The sequence below is a fragment of the Ambystoma mexicanum genome, chromosome 9 (genome assembly GCF_040938575.1).
Source record: "Ambystoma mexicanum isolate Mex_15411 chromosome 9, UKY_AmexF1_1, whole genome shotgun sequence".
Classification (NCBI taxonomy): Eukaryota; Metazoa; Chordata; class Amphibia; order Caudata; family Ambystomatidae; genus Ambystoma; species Ambystoma mexicanum.
This window is the reverse complement of record NC_090931.1, coordinates 85424771-85437562: the sequence shown is the minus strand read 5'-3', so window position 1 is coordinate 85437562 and position 12792 is coordinate 85424771.

Genomic DNA, 12792 nt, shown 5'->3' with positions numbered 1-12792 from the left:
TGGTAATGGGCTTGGTTTGTATCAACGTAAAATTATTCCCAAACACATACAAAACAAAATACGTCACACGGAATGTATTGCTAAAAGAAAGAGATATATATTACAGGGCTCGTGGTAGCGGGCCTGTAGATCTGGTTAAGGTGCTCAACTCGTAGAAAGAGCACTTTTTGGGTGGCCTACAACTTCGCTCCCCCTACACAAATCTTTACCAAACTTTGCAAAAAAAATATATTGCCGGTCTGAATTCTTTTTGCAAGCTTGGGGAGGTTTCATCAAGGTGGGGCAAAGTTATAGGGGGTCCCTATTTTACTTATTTTGCTCAGCCCAAACCGCTGGGCGGATTTTCACCAAATGTGTGGCAGGTGCTGCGGCTTGGTCCAGAAAGCGTGCTTTTGTAAATTTGGTGTAAATCCGTCCAGTAGATTTATTTAAAACACCCTAAAGGTAGGTACAAAAAAAGTGTGATATCTGGGTCCTGTCCGCTGACTAATTTCCCTAGGATAGTTCTTAATGTCGCATTGCATATAATCTCACATATTCATGTACTTTTTAGACCCTCATAATTAGTACATTCCAAGTACTATGTCAACAACATTACTGTGTGTTTTGCACAGTTGCTGTTTTTGTTTGCATAATCATTGGGAAATAAATCCATATAGGATTAAAAAAAAAAAAAGTATATTTATTTGACATTACATGTCACACTATGTTTCTTTGAAGTGTGCAGTACTTAAATGAATGTTTAAGGTGCACAAATAAATGTATTTGTTGTTACAAGCAGTGTTGCAGTAGGAAGAAGTGTAATGGTGTAAGTGTTTTGCTCTTCGAATGTGCTGGTGGTCTCTTGTCTTAAAAGAAATCTTTGAAATATTTAGATATCTGTTTGCATAGTGAAACAATGTTTTATTTGAAAAGGATCATTGCAGTACTATAGATGTAGTTAGAAACCAGTTGGCGTATTGTAACCGTTGATACTTTTACAGTTCTGAAGGGCATTTTTTGAAACAGTTCGAAACTTGTTGGTGTATTCAAACTATTTTGCTAATCAAAAGTAGCATTGCAGTAGTATGGCTGCAGTTAGATACACTTGACGTATTCTAACTGTTGATAGTTTTGCAGTTTTGAAGAGTATGTTTTGAAGCACGTTGATTCTTGTTGGTATATTCTAGCTATTTTGCTATTGAAAAGTAGTATTGGAGTATTATGGGTGCAGTTAGATACCAGTTGGTGTATTATAACCGTTGATAGTTTCACAGTTTTGAAGGGTATTTTTTGAAGCACTTTAATTCTTGTTGGTGTATTGTAGCTATTCTGCTATTCAAAAGTAGTATTGGAGTAGTATGGCTGCAGTTAGATACCAGGTTGTGTATTCTACCTGTTGATAGTTTTACAGGTTAGTGAGTAAACGTAGTAGACCCTCATAATCAGTACATTCGAAGTACTATGGGTGAAACAACATTAGTGTGTGTTTTTGTTGTGACCTGACTGTCGTGTAGTCAGGAGAGACCTCTGTCCACAAGTGCCGCACAGAGGGGAGCAAAAAGACTCCCTGTGCAACCCTTGAGGCCATAGGTGCGAGATCTTCTTCCTCCGGAACCGCAGACCCTCAGAAACCCCGGACCACTGCAAAGAAAGCACCGGTTAAGTTATGCGCCCAAAAACCACCACTAGTCAATACAATAACAAGTTGGAACAGTCTTACCCAGTGGAGCGGTGAGGTACTCAGGTATACCTATGGGGTTTTTCCGGGATTCTCCAGAACCCTCCCTATCAGGGAAGTATTGCCAGAAGGTCAAACGTACTTGAGATGGAACGGGCCCACCCGTTGTCAAAGTCCAGAATAAGGACCAGTGATCGTAGTGCCAGGGATAAAGAAGACGAAGTCCAAAAGCAGTCCGTGGTTCGTGACCGGTAGTTCCAAAAGACAAAGCCAAGGAGATCCAAAAGCAATTCCGTGAAGCAGTCCAAGGTCGGTATCCGGGTATTCAAGAAATCAGGTACGTAGCGCCGAACAGTGTCCAAGGATTTAAACAGCTGTGAAGCGCCGGTTGCTCCGACGCGGCCGTTTAAATACTGGCGCTTCGCTCCCCATCCGGACACGTGACCCGCAGCCTCCGGTCACGTGATCTGCTGCCGCACGCGTGCGTACCTTCCGGGTCACGTGACCAGCAGCCATGTCTTGGGAACTTGAAGCATTCCTGGAATGCGGAAGTGCGGCTGCACAGAGTCGATCCCTCAATCTCCATGGGAGACGCCACTGAAGCGGGCACCGTAGCGGGCGGTTTGCATAATGCTGGGGTCCATGTGGTGGCAACCTAAATGAAGAGGATACCGGTAAATCCCGGAGCTGGGCATGAGATCGGGAGGGGTTAGGCACCATAGAGGGGGGACTGGGAAACCTGTTGTGATCCCTGCGAGTCGTGACAGAGCCCCCCCCAAAGGCCCACGACCCCATGGGCAGACAGGATTGTCCCGATGGAACGGGGAAACCAGACGGGGTTGTGGACGTCCACGGCAGGAACCCAAGACCGCTCCTCAGGGCCATAGCCCGACCAGTCCACCAGATACTGAAGGGAACCCCTAAAGACCCGGGAACCCAGGACCGCAGAGAGGGCTTGAGAAGGGAGACATGGAAAACAGGGTGAATCCGCCAGGACCTCGGGAGAACCAGCCGATAAGCCACAGGATTGAGGACCTGTGACACCAGATAAGGACCAACAAACCGAGGCAGGAGTTTCCTACACCCCACCAACCGCAGGTGTCGAGTGGAGAGCCAGACGCGCGACCCCACAGCATACGGTAGGGCCAACACCCGCCGCTTATCGGCCTGCGCCTTCATGGATGCCTGGGCCTCGAGGAGATGGGTCGAGATCTGGGCATGGACGGAGGCCAGGTCCCTGACACAGGCAGCCGCGGCTGGGTTAACAGTGGAGGACAAATCAGGGATGGGTAGGACACGGGGATGCTGACCGTAGAGTACATAAAAAGGGGAGGAACCAGTGGAAGAGTGGGCAGAATTGTTATATGCGAATTCCGCGAGATGCACCACTCGTAACCAAGACGCCTGTTGCTGCAGGGTCAAACACTGCTCGAGGGTCTGATTAAGTCTCTCGGTTTGACCATCCGTTTCAGGGTGGTAAGCCGTCGAGAAGCATACGTCTATACCGAGCAGTTTGGCCATTGAACACCAAAAGCGAGACGTGAACTGAGAACCCCTATCCGAGACGATGACTGACGGAAGCCCAAACAGACAAAAGACGTGAACAAAGAAGAGCTTGGCCATGGCAGGGGCAGTGGGTGTTCCTTTACAGGGAACAAAACGGGCCATTTTGGAGAACGAATCAATAACCACCCATAGAGTATCAAAGCCCTGGACCCGAGGTAGATCCGTGATGAAGTCCATGGTCACGCTGTGCCAGGGCCTGGGGGGAACGGGCAATGGGAGAAGGAGACCCACCGCGCAACCCCTACGATGTTTGCACCGTGCACAAATGGCACATGTGTTAACGTAGCACCCTACATCTTTCCTCATGGAAGGCCACCAGCACCATCGTTTGAGTAATGCCAAGGTACGGGATTGGCCGGGGTGTCCGTGCACAGGGGCATCGTGGGACCATTCGAGCGCCATGTTGCGAGTATCCGTAGTGGGCAGGAACAACCTATCCGATACAAAGGGCAGGCCGTCATGGTACACGGGATCCCATTCGGATAGCTGATCGGGGTGTAAAATGACCCACTTTCGTATAGCATCGAGCAAGGGCAAGGATGGGGTGCATAGACACACTACCTTGCCGCAGTCCAGGAGAGTGTCGGGGTAAACAGATAAGGCCACGCCCCCATGGGAACGAGACAGGGCGTCAGCCTTTCCGTGAGCTGAGCCAGAACGGTGCTTGATAACGAAATCGAAGGCAACAAAGAACAAGTGCCACTGGACCTGCCTGCTGTTGACACATTTCAGGGAGGCCAGATCTTGCAAGTTTTGATGGGCGGAGTACGCAGTGACCTAGTGCTTAGCACCCAATAGATGATGCCTCCACACACGAAAAGCGTCCATGACTGCTAAGAGCTCCTTTTCAGTCACTGTATAGTGGGATTCGGCGTCAGTGAACTTGCAGGAGTGAAAGGCCACAGGGTGAAGTCGGCCAGAGGAGGGGCATATCTGTGACAAAACCGAGCCTAGAGCAAAGCAGGAAGCGTCAGCCTCCACGATGAAAGACAACTCCGGGTCTGGATGCTGCAGAACGGGTGCAGTGGTAAATGCTGTTTTCAAGGCCTCGAAGGCTTGTTGATGTGTGTCCGCCCATGAGAAAGGAGTGCGGGGCTGGTCAAAGAGGTGAAAGGAGCCACCAGAGAAGGAAACCCCGAAATAAAGCGCCTGTAAAAGTTAGCGAAGCCAAGAAAAGATTGCAGTGCTTTCAGGTTTTTTGGAACAGGCCAATCCAACACGGCCTGTACCTTGGAAGCGTTCATGGCCAGCCCCCCTGGAGGGATAGAGAAACCAAGGAACTCCACGGAGTGAGTATGGAACAGACACTTTTCTGGCTTGGGGAAGAGAGAGTGTGCCTGCAAGCGAGAGAGCACTTCGCGTACGTGCTGTACATGTTCACTCAGGTTTCGAGAAAAGATCAGTATGTCGTCTAGATACACCACAATGAACATGTCCAGGATATCAGAGAATATGTCGTTCATGAACCTCTGGAACGTGGCCAGAGCGTTGCATAAACCGAAGGGCATTACTGTGTATTCATACAACCCGTAGCAAGTGCAAAAGGCGGTCTTCCACTCATCGCCCGGGTGTACACGAACCAGGTTGTAAGCCCCACGCAGGTCCAATATGGTGAAGATGGAGGCGTGGGAGAGACAGTCGAGTAGGGGCGTGATCAAGGGTATGGGATACCTATTTTTCACTGTGATGGCATTAATCCGTCTGTAGTCTACGCATGGACGTAGATCGCCCTCCTTTTTGGGGACAAAAAAAATGGGACTAGCAGCTGCAGAAGTGGAGGGGCGGATATGACCTAAGCGGAGGGCCTTTTGGATATATTCTTTCAAAACCACAACTTCAGCGGGGGAAAGGGAGTAGATCCGACCCGTGGGAATGACGCTGTCGGGTAGCAGATCTATCGGGCAATCGTATGGGCGGTGAGGCGGGAGTGCTTCTGATGAACCCTGATCGAATACTCCCGTGTAGTCTTGGTACTGGGCTGGTACAGATGTGGAAACCAGGCCGACTGTGTGGTACTCTACCAGGGAACCCGAGGCTGTGGCGTCCCTGATGGTCAAGTGAGCAATGGAACCCAGAGCTTGAGCGGGTGTAGCGTCCCCGATGTTGGCGGGAAGGCAGAAATGCTGACATAGATCGGACTCGAAGTGTACTAATCCAGCCTTCCATTCTATCAACGGGTTGTGCTCCTGGAGCCAGGGTATCCCCAATATAAGACCGAACTGGGGCATTGCGATGAGATCGAAGCTCAAGGTTTCTGTGTGGATTGACTGGATTGTCAACAGCATCGGGGCCGTTTGTTGTTTGATAGGACCGGATATCAAGGCAGTGTCATCAACCGCATGTATTGGTTCAGGAAAGGGTTTGGCCAGGAGCGGTAGATTCAGGGAATGCGCAAGGGTGATGTCAATGTAGTTACCCGTGGCCCCAGAGTCTATGATGATGGTAACAGGGTGTGAGATTCCGGGCGTGGGCTGGATAACTGCTTGTACATGGATCGGCCTGATGTGACCGAAAGCAGGTGTGGCATTCCAGAGGTGCTCCACCCAGCCCCCGTGTCTAGGGTCAAGTGGTCCGAAAACCCAAGAACTTGAGTTTTGGTCTGCGGGGACATTCCTTGACATAGTGCCCTGTGAGCCCGCAATAAAAGCAGGTGTTGTCTGTTCTTCTATGCTCTCGTTCTGCTGGTGTGATCGGGCTCCGTGTGCCCCCTATCTTCATGGGTTCAGGAGTGGTATTGGGGTTAGCTGAGGTACCGGGCAGTGGAGGAAAACCTGCCTCGGCTCTTCGTTCTGAACGCCGGGCATCTACCTGTAAGGCTAAGTCCACTATGTCTTTTATTGCGGTGAGTAGCGAAGGAACAACAGCAAGAGCATCCTTCATGGCGTTGCTCAGGCCCCTGTAGAACACAACAGACCTTTTGTTTTCAGGCCAAGAAGTTTCTGCTGCCAACTGATTGAATCTAGCAATATACTCGATCAAGGAGCCCTTCCCTTGCCCCAGGTCCAAGAGTTCTAAATCACGGACTGTACTTTATAACGAGTGTCGAACACCCTTGACATTTCCGTAATCAATAGGTCGAAGTCATAAAGGGCAGGGCTGTCCTCCTCCAGGAGGGGATTGGCCCAAGCGGCAGCTGTACCAGCTACGTGGCAGAGTGTAAAGGCAGCCTTAGTGGTGGAGTCTGGAAAAGCCTGGTGTCTGCACAGGAAGTGTAGTTTACACTGGTTCAAGAAGGTCCTGAACTTACTGGGGTCCCCATAAAACCTTTCAGGAGCTGCCAAGGGGAAGGGGGACGGTCGTAACACTGGTATGGGACCCTGGGATGGCGGGACAGGAGGAGGCGTGGGCTGTGAAGTCGATGGGATGTCCCCAAATTCAGTATCTGGAGGCAAGGGGTATCTGGTGCTTTGGATATGGTCCAGGCTGTCATGATGCCTACCCCCGGAGCATCAGGCCAGGCCCAGCACCCCCGGAAGCAGGCATCATGCCCTCGGGTAAAAGCCCAGCGGCCCCTTATAGGGACATACCTAGTTGGGAAAGGATACATACCTGGGACTTCTTTGGAGGCTATTTAAGCCACGCCCAGACAGCTGCTCATGCTTCGTGTTGTTCTTCTTCCTGCAGCTTAACGCTCACCGTGTCTGCTCCTGCTCCTGCTCCTGCTCCTGCTCCTGGACTACAGCCACTCCCGTCTTGAACCTGGAAGACCTGCAAGGAAGGAAGAGAAGAGAAAGGTGAAAACCAAGGATTATTTCAAGCTTCTTACCTGCATCCGGAATCTTCTCGCCAGCATCCCTGAAGGAAGACTTCAATTTAAAAGCATCGCGTTGCTCGCTGCAGCGCCACGCTTCACTCACCTGTCCTGTCCTCGAGACATCTCCCGGCTCCATCGCGGCTGTCCGCATCGGACGCCACATCTCTGCACCTAGGGGAGAGAGGAAGAAATAAAAGGTGAGCAGAAGGACACACAGAAGGAAAGCCTGATTAACAGCCATAATACTTACTGGCTTTTCTTCCACATTTCGGGTCGGCGCCGCCCCGTTGGCAGGTACCGTACCCCGGCCCCTATGGGGAAAGGACTAGAGACATTTCAGAGGAATGATAAGGACATCTAAAGGGATCGCCCTCATTACTACTCACCTCGGCAGGTTAACCCCTCGACGCATCGCCTTCATTCTGCACCTGAAATAAAGGACAGATCACAGGTGAGAAAGACAGCATAAAGGGGCTCAGGAAAGTCAAGTGGATTTTGCCAGCGCATTCTGAAAACCAGTGAAGTAACTGGACGAACGCGCGCCCCTGCACCAGAAGCAGGATGGAGAGTTCAACCTTCCAAACCATAAGGTGAGCTTAAACCGGGTTTGGAGGAATAGAGAGGAACGGAGGGGGGAAGGGGGGAGCTAGCACACCATTCTGCAGACTGTTAATCCCCTTTCTCATCTGCAGAAGGATATTCCTACGGGCCAAGGAAGCACGATTTGGAGGTCCTGTCCAATCGGTGTTCTGGGTCCTACGCATCACGCTAGAAGAGGCCGCAGTAATCCAGGCTAGATCAGCGCCCCCGTGGGAACCAGGTGGGCGTTACACAGGCGCTGGTGTATGGCAGTGGTGGCTGCGACCATATCAGTACGTAACACGGTTATGGCTTGCACCATAGTAGCCAGGGATTCATCTGCGGCCCCCTGCATGACTACACGACAGGTTGGCTTCACAGTCTGTTGTGACTTGACTGTCGTGTAGTCAGGAGAGACCTCTGTCCACAAGTGCCGCACAGGGAGGAGCAAAAAGACTCCCTGTGCAACCCTTGAGGCCACAGGTGGGAGATCTTCTTCCTCCGGAACCGCAGACCCTCAGAAACCCCGGACCACTGCAAAGAAAGCACTGGTTAAGTTATGCGCCCAACAACCACCACTAGTCAATACAATAACAAGTTGGAACAGTCTTACCCAGTGGAGCGGTGAGGTACTCCGATATACCTATGGGGTTTTTCCGGGATTCTCAAGAACCCTCCCTATCAGGGAATTATTGCCAGAAGGTCAAACGTACTTGAGATGGAACGGGCCCACCCGTTGTCAAAGTCCAGAACAAGGACCAGTGATCGTAGTGCCAGGGATAAAGAAGACGAAGTCCAAAAGCAGTCCGTGGTTCGTGACCGGTAATTCTAAAAGACAAAGCCAAGGAGATCCAAAAGCAATTCCGTGAAGCAGTCCAAGGTCGGTATCCGGGTATTCAAGAAATCAGGTACGTGTTGCACCGACGCGGCCGTTTAAATACTGGCGCTTCGCTCCCCATCCGGACACGTGACCCGCAGCCTCCGGTCACGTGATCTGCTGCCGCACGTGTGCGTACCTTCCGGGTCACGTGACCAGCAGCCATGTCTTGGGAACGTGAAGCATTCCTGGAATGCGGAAGTGCGGCTGCACAGAGTCGATCCCTCAATCTCCATGGGAGAAGCCACTGAAGCGGGCACCGTAGCGGGCGGGTTGCAAAACGCTGGGGACCATGTGGTGGCAACCTAAATGAGGAAAATACCAGTAAATCCGGAGCTGGGCATGAGATCGGAAGGGGTTAGGCACCATAGAGGGGGGACTGGGAAACCTGTTGTGATCCCTGCGAGTCGTGACAGTTTTGCACAGTTGTTTCTGTTTGCATAATCATTGTGTCATTGGGAAAAAAAAGCTATATAGCATTAACAAAAATGTACTAAATGTGCATCTGTTGACATAATGAAAGTGTTTTCCATTTGAAAAACAGCATTGCAGCACTATGGATGTAGTTAGGTACCAGATGGTGTATTCTAACTGTCTATACTTTTAAAGTTCTGAAGGGTATTTTTTGAAGAAGTTAGAAACCTGTTTGTGTCTAAAGTGCATTAACTTATGATAGTTTTACAGGTCAGTGACCAAATTGAGGTTTAAGGAATATTAAGTAGGATTTCTGTTAGATTTGCTGGTAATCTATGTTTTAGAGTAATGGAAGTGTCATTGCATTCAAACCAACCACATATTATATATGCAGTATAGTGACCTGCAGTGGTTGTCGCACCAGTGTGGTAGATTATGCCTTCTGTTGTGAAGGTTTTCTTGCCAAGAGATACTTGCCCATGGATGAAGCATTAGTATTACATATTGGATATGCGAATTTATGTGTAAGGTGGAACGATTGGCTGCATTGCAAACAGTGCATAATATGGCATGTTTTGCATTTTGCATCAGCTGATTAAATGGAATGGATTCACAATTTGCTATAGATACATACACAAATTGTTCATTAGGGATGTGCTCTTGTGCAACATGGATGTAGAGAGTGCATGTATGCTTCCACATGTATGAAATCTGTAAGCTTTTATTTATAGGTATATTTTGTAGTAAGTACATTAGAAATTCTTGTGGATCTTCGTGTGTATTTATGGTGAATGTTACCATGCTGGACCTCCACTTGTTTTTTAGAAGAAATATTTCTCTTACTATCTGCTGATGGATGTACACTTGCGTTTGCACTAGATAGTTATGTGGTTGTACTACTTGATGGAGTAGCAGTTTTTAGTTTCTTTGGTGGTATTGTTGGGTGATCTCTTAAAAGTTCTGTTTGCATTAATTTTCTTTTAAAAAGTTTACCTTTTTCAGGAACAGGAGGCATATTGAGATGGGGTGTGTCGAGTGCACGTAGTCTGTTGTACTCTACGATGCAAGGAATGTCAGGTTTGACTTTGCTTGCATCAACATTGACTAGAAATTGTCCTTAGAGTGTACATAGATGTGAAAGTGCTACATAACGCATGCCTTCTTTAAAAACGGTGCTGCCAATGTCAACCAATGCCTGACCTAGGGTTAGAGCTTGTGGTTTGTGAATAGTGACTGCACATGCAAGAAACAGAGAGAATTGCTCTCTGTGTACATGCATGTCTTTGAAAAGAAGGAATTGTGCTGTTGAGCGTCCTATCCTTTTAATTTCCGAAAAGTTTGTCAAAGTGGGTGTTGACAAACTGAATGTTGTTGTAATGTGGATATATCTGGAAGCCAACAACTGTACCAATTGCTCCATTGACTTAACCTTGATGTGGAGCAAGGTGACGTTTCAGAATTATTCTGCAGTTTAAACACGTTAACATTTTCTCCAAGCCAGCTGTGTTGGAGATACATTTTTCTTAGCTATTTAGTTGTGCTGCTGCTTGTTGACACGTAGGGAGTGTCATGCTGTGCACTTCCAGTTTGTCTGTAATATGCACTATTGGTTGTATTTCTTTTTTTAACAGTGTCTCATTGAATTGCCTACAGCTTGCCAGGGTTGGCATTAAGGACATACATTTTACATTATTTTGTGCAAATTGTTTCATGACATCTGGAGCAGATGTGTCTTGGCCCTATCACTCATGAATGAGTCTACTATTTAAGATAGATTGTGCATCTTTAGAAAGAAGACCAGTCCTAATGCTTTTTAAAATGTTAGCATAGGTGAGGTCTGCAGACTGACACATATTTTGAGTTAGTTCTCTGTATTGGAAGAGTTGCCTGAGATTTACATTTCATATGCTGCCAAGTGTGTTGCAGCACTGTTTGTGTCTTAAGGTTTTAAAAATAGGTTCACCTTTCACTAGTGTTAATTGTAGATCTCAAAAAACAATAACGTGTTTTCCTCAAAAGAGTTCTTCATAGTCCATTTTAAGTACTTCTTGTAATCTGAGGTGAATTAAAGCCAACATTGGGTTGGAGACCATGCTTACCTCATCTATTAGGAACATTTTCATTTGTTTTATAATTCTGAGTACTTCAGAAGCAGCTTCTTTTGATTCTTTGTAGTACTCTAATTTGTTTTGGTGTTCTATTAGAAGGAGCAGTGGTTGTTGCAAAGTAACCCCTCCTATGTTGTAGGCAGCTAAACCGGAGGGGCTGTTACAGCATTTGAAAGGTTGTTGTTTTTTTAAGTTTTGTAGGAATATGCTGAGGATTTTTATTAAGAATGTTTTACCAGAACCATCTTCACCACTTACATAGAAGAGTACAGGTTTATAATTTTGACAGTTACAAGTTTTACTTTCAGGCTGTTCAATTTCTTTAGTCACTTCTAGGAAAATGTTAAGTTGCTCGTCATTTAGTTGCAATTTGACCAGTGCCAAGTTTTGTTCTGATTGCTCATATTGATACATGGTGTTCTCTACTTCAGTCATGGCAAATTCTGCTTCATTTACTATGAGTGGCTCTCCAAGTGGTTCTTGGCTTCCTGTAACAGAATGTTGACTGCCCTCAGGAGTGTCTTCATTTCGCTCTGCTTGAACTTCTTCCTCTTGTTGGCATACCTTTAGGGAACACCGCACACAATTAAGACTACACGTGACAGTACAAATTCACCTTTGGTACAAGCCTGTACTACACAGTAAAAGTGGTAGTGATGGCTGAGCAGCCAGATTTATCTCAAGAGCAAGTGAGCAGTATCAATAGTTGCACAAAGGACAGCAATTACTATGATTTAAACAAACACTGACCCAAGGTTTCTGAATAAAAAAATATAAATTTATTTACACATCAGTTACATAACATTTCACTAAAGTAAAGCAGTTTAAAAATCACTCTCTGAATACACCACACCACTCCCAACAGGTTCCAGACAAGTTAAGCTCACAAATGAAATGGGAGCAAAATTGCACTCCAGACATTTAAAAGGGAGGGAAAGACAAAGTTAGGCAGGAATTTAACAACACCAACAGGTAAGTAAGCAGGGCAATATAGAAAGAGGAACTACACTGATGGAATCAAATCAAAAAGGCTTAGGGCCAAATTCAATAGGACAAAAGTATTTTGCTCAAGATCACACAGCTCAGGGTTATTCGCCGTTAAGTCTTTGCCAAGATTTCTGGACGTAGTTGGTCGGCAGAAAAGTTAGTTTAAAGAGTAGAGAATGACAAGCCCTCGGATTGGAGAAAGATTTCACAAACTTTCACTGCGGCTGAACGAAACGAACAACCGGATTTGCACAGTACCTTTAGATGGAGAAGAAGCTGTAGCTGAGGAAGACGTTCCTGGCAGTTCCTGCAGGCTCACAGTTCCTGAAGTGACTGCCGGACTGACAAGAAGTAGGACGACTGAAGGGTCCTGCACTGCCCAGGGAAAAAAACCAGCAGCAGAGCAAAGCAACAAATAAAAGGTGCTCTCCTTAAAACCCAAGCAGGGTCCGACCTTCCTGGTTATCCGGCCCAATGTAGCTCTGTACAGCGAATTCGAACAGAGGAGGGAGTCCTGACTTCCAGTTTGGGTGAACTGGTTAGTCCCATAAGCACTGGGGAAGAAGATTCCTGGAGGATCTTCTCTGTCGTTGGAGTTCGAGGATTCGGACCTGCAGCAGGGCTTCACCGGGCGGTTCAGTCTTGGTAGGGGTCCTCTTTCGTCAGCTCCTCGTCGGTTTTTTCGTTCCAGTGGCGACTCTGCCTTTCCAGACCTAGAGACCTGCTTTTTATGCAGTTTTCCCCCATTCACACAGCCTGGGTGTAAATCACACAGCAGGGTAGCTGTCCTGCCGGGACAGTCACCACACCCAATCAGTTCAGAGTGCGACATGGGTCTCCAAGGAGA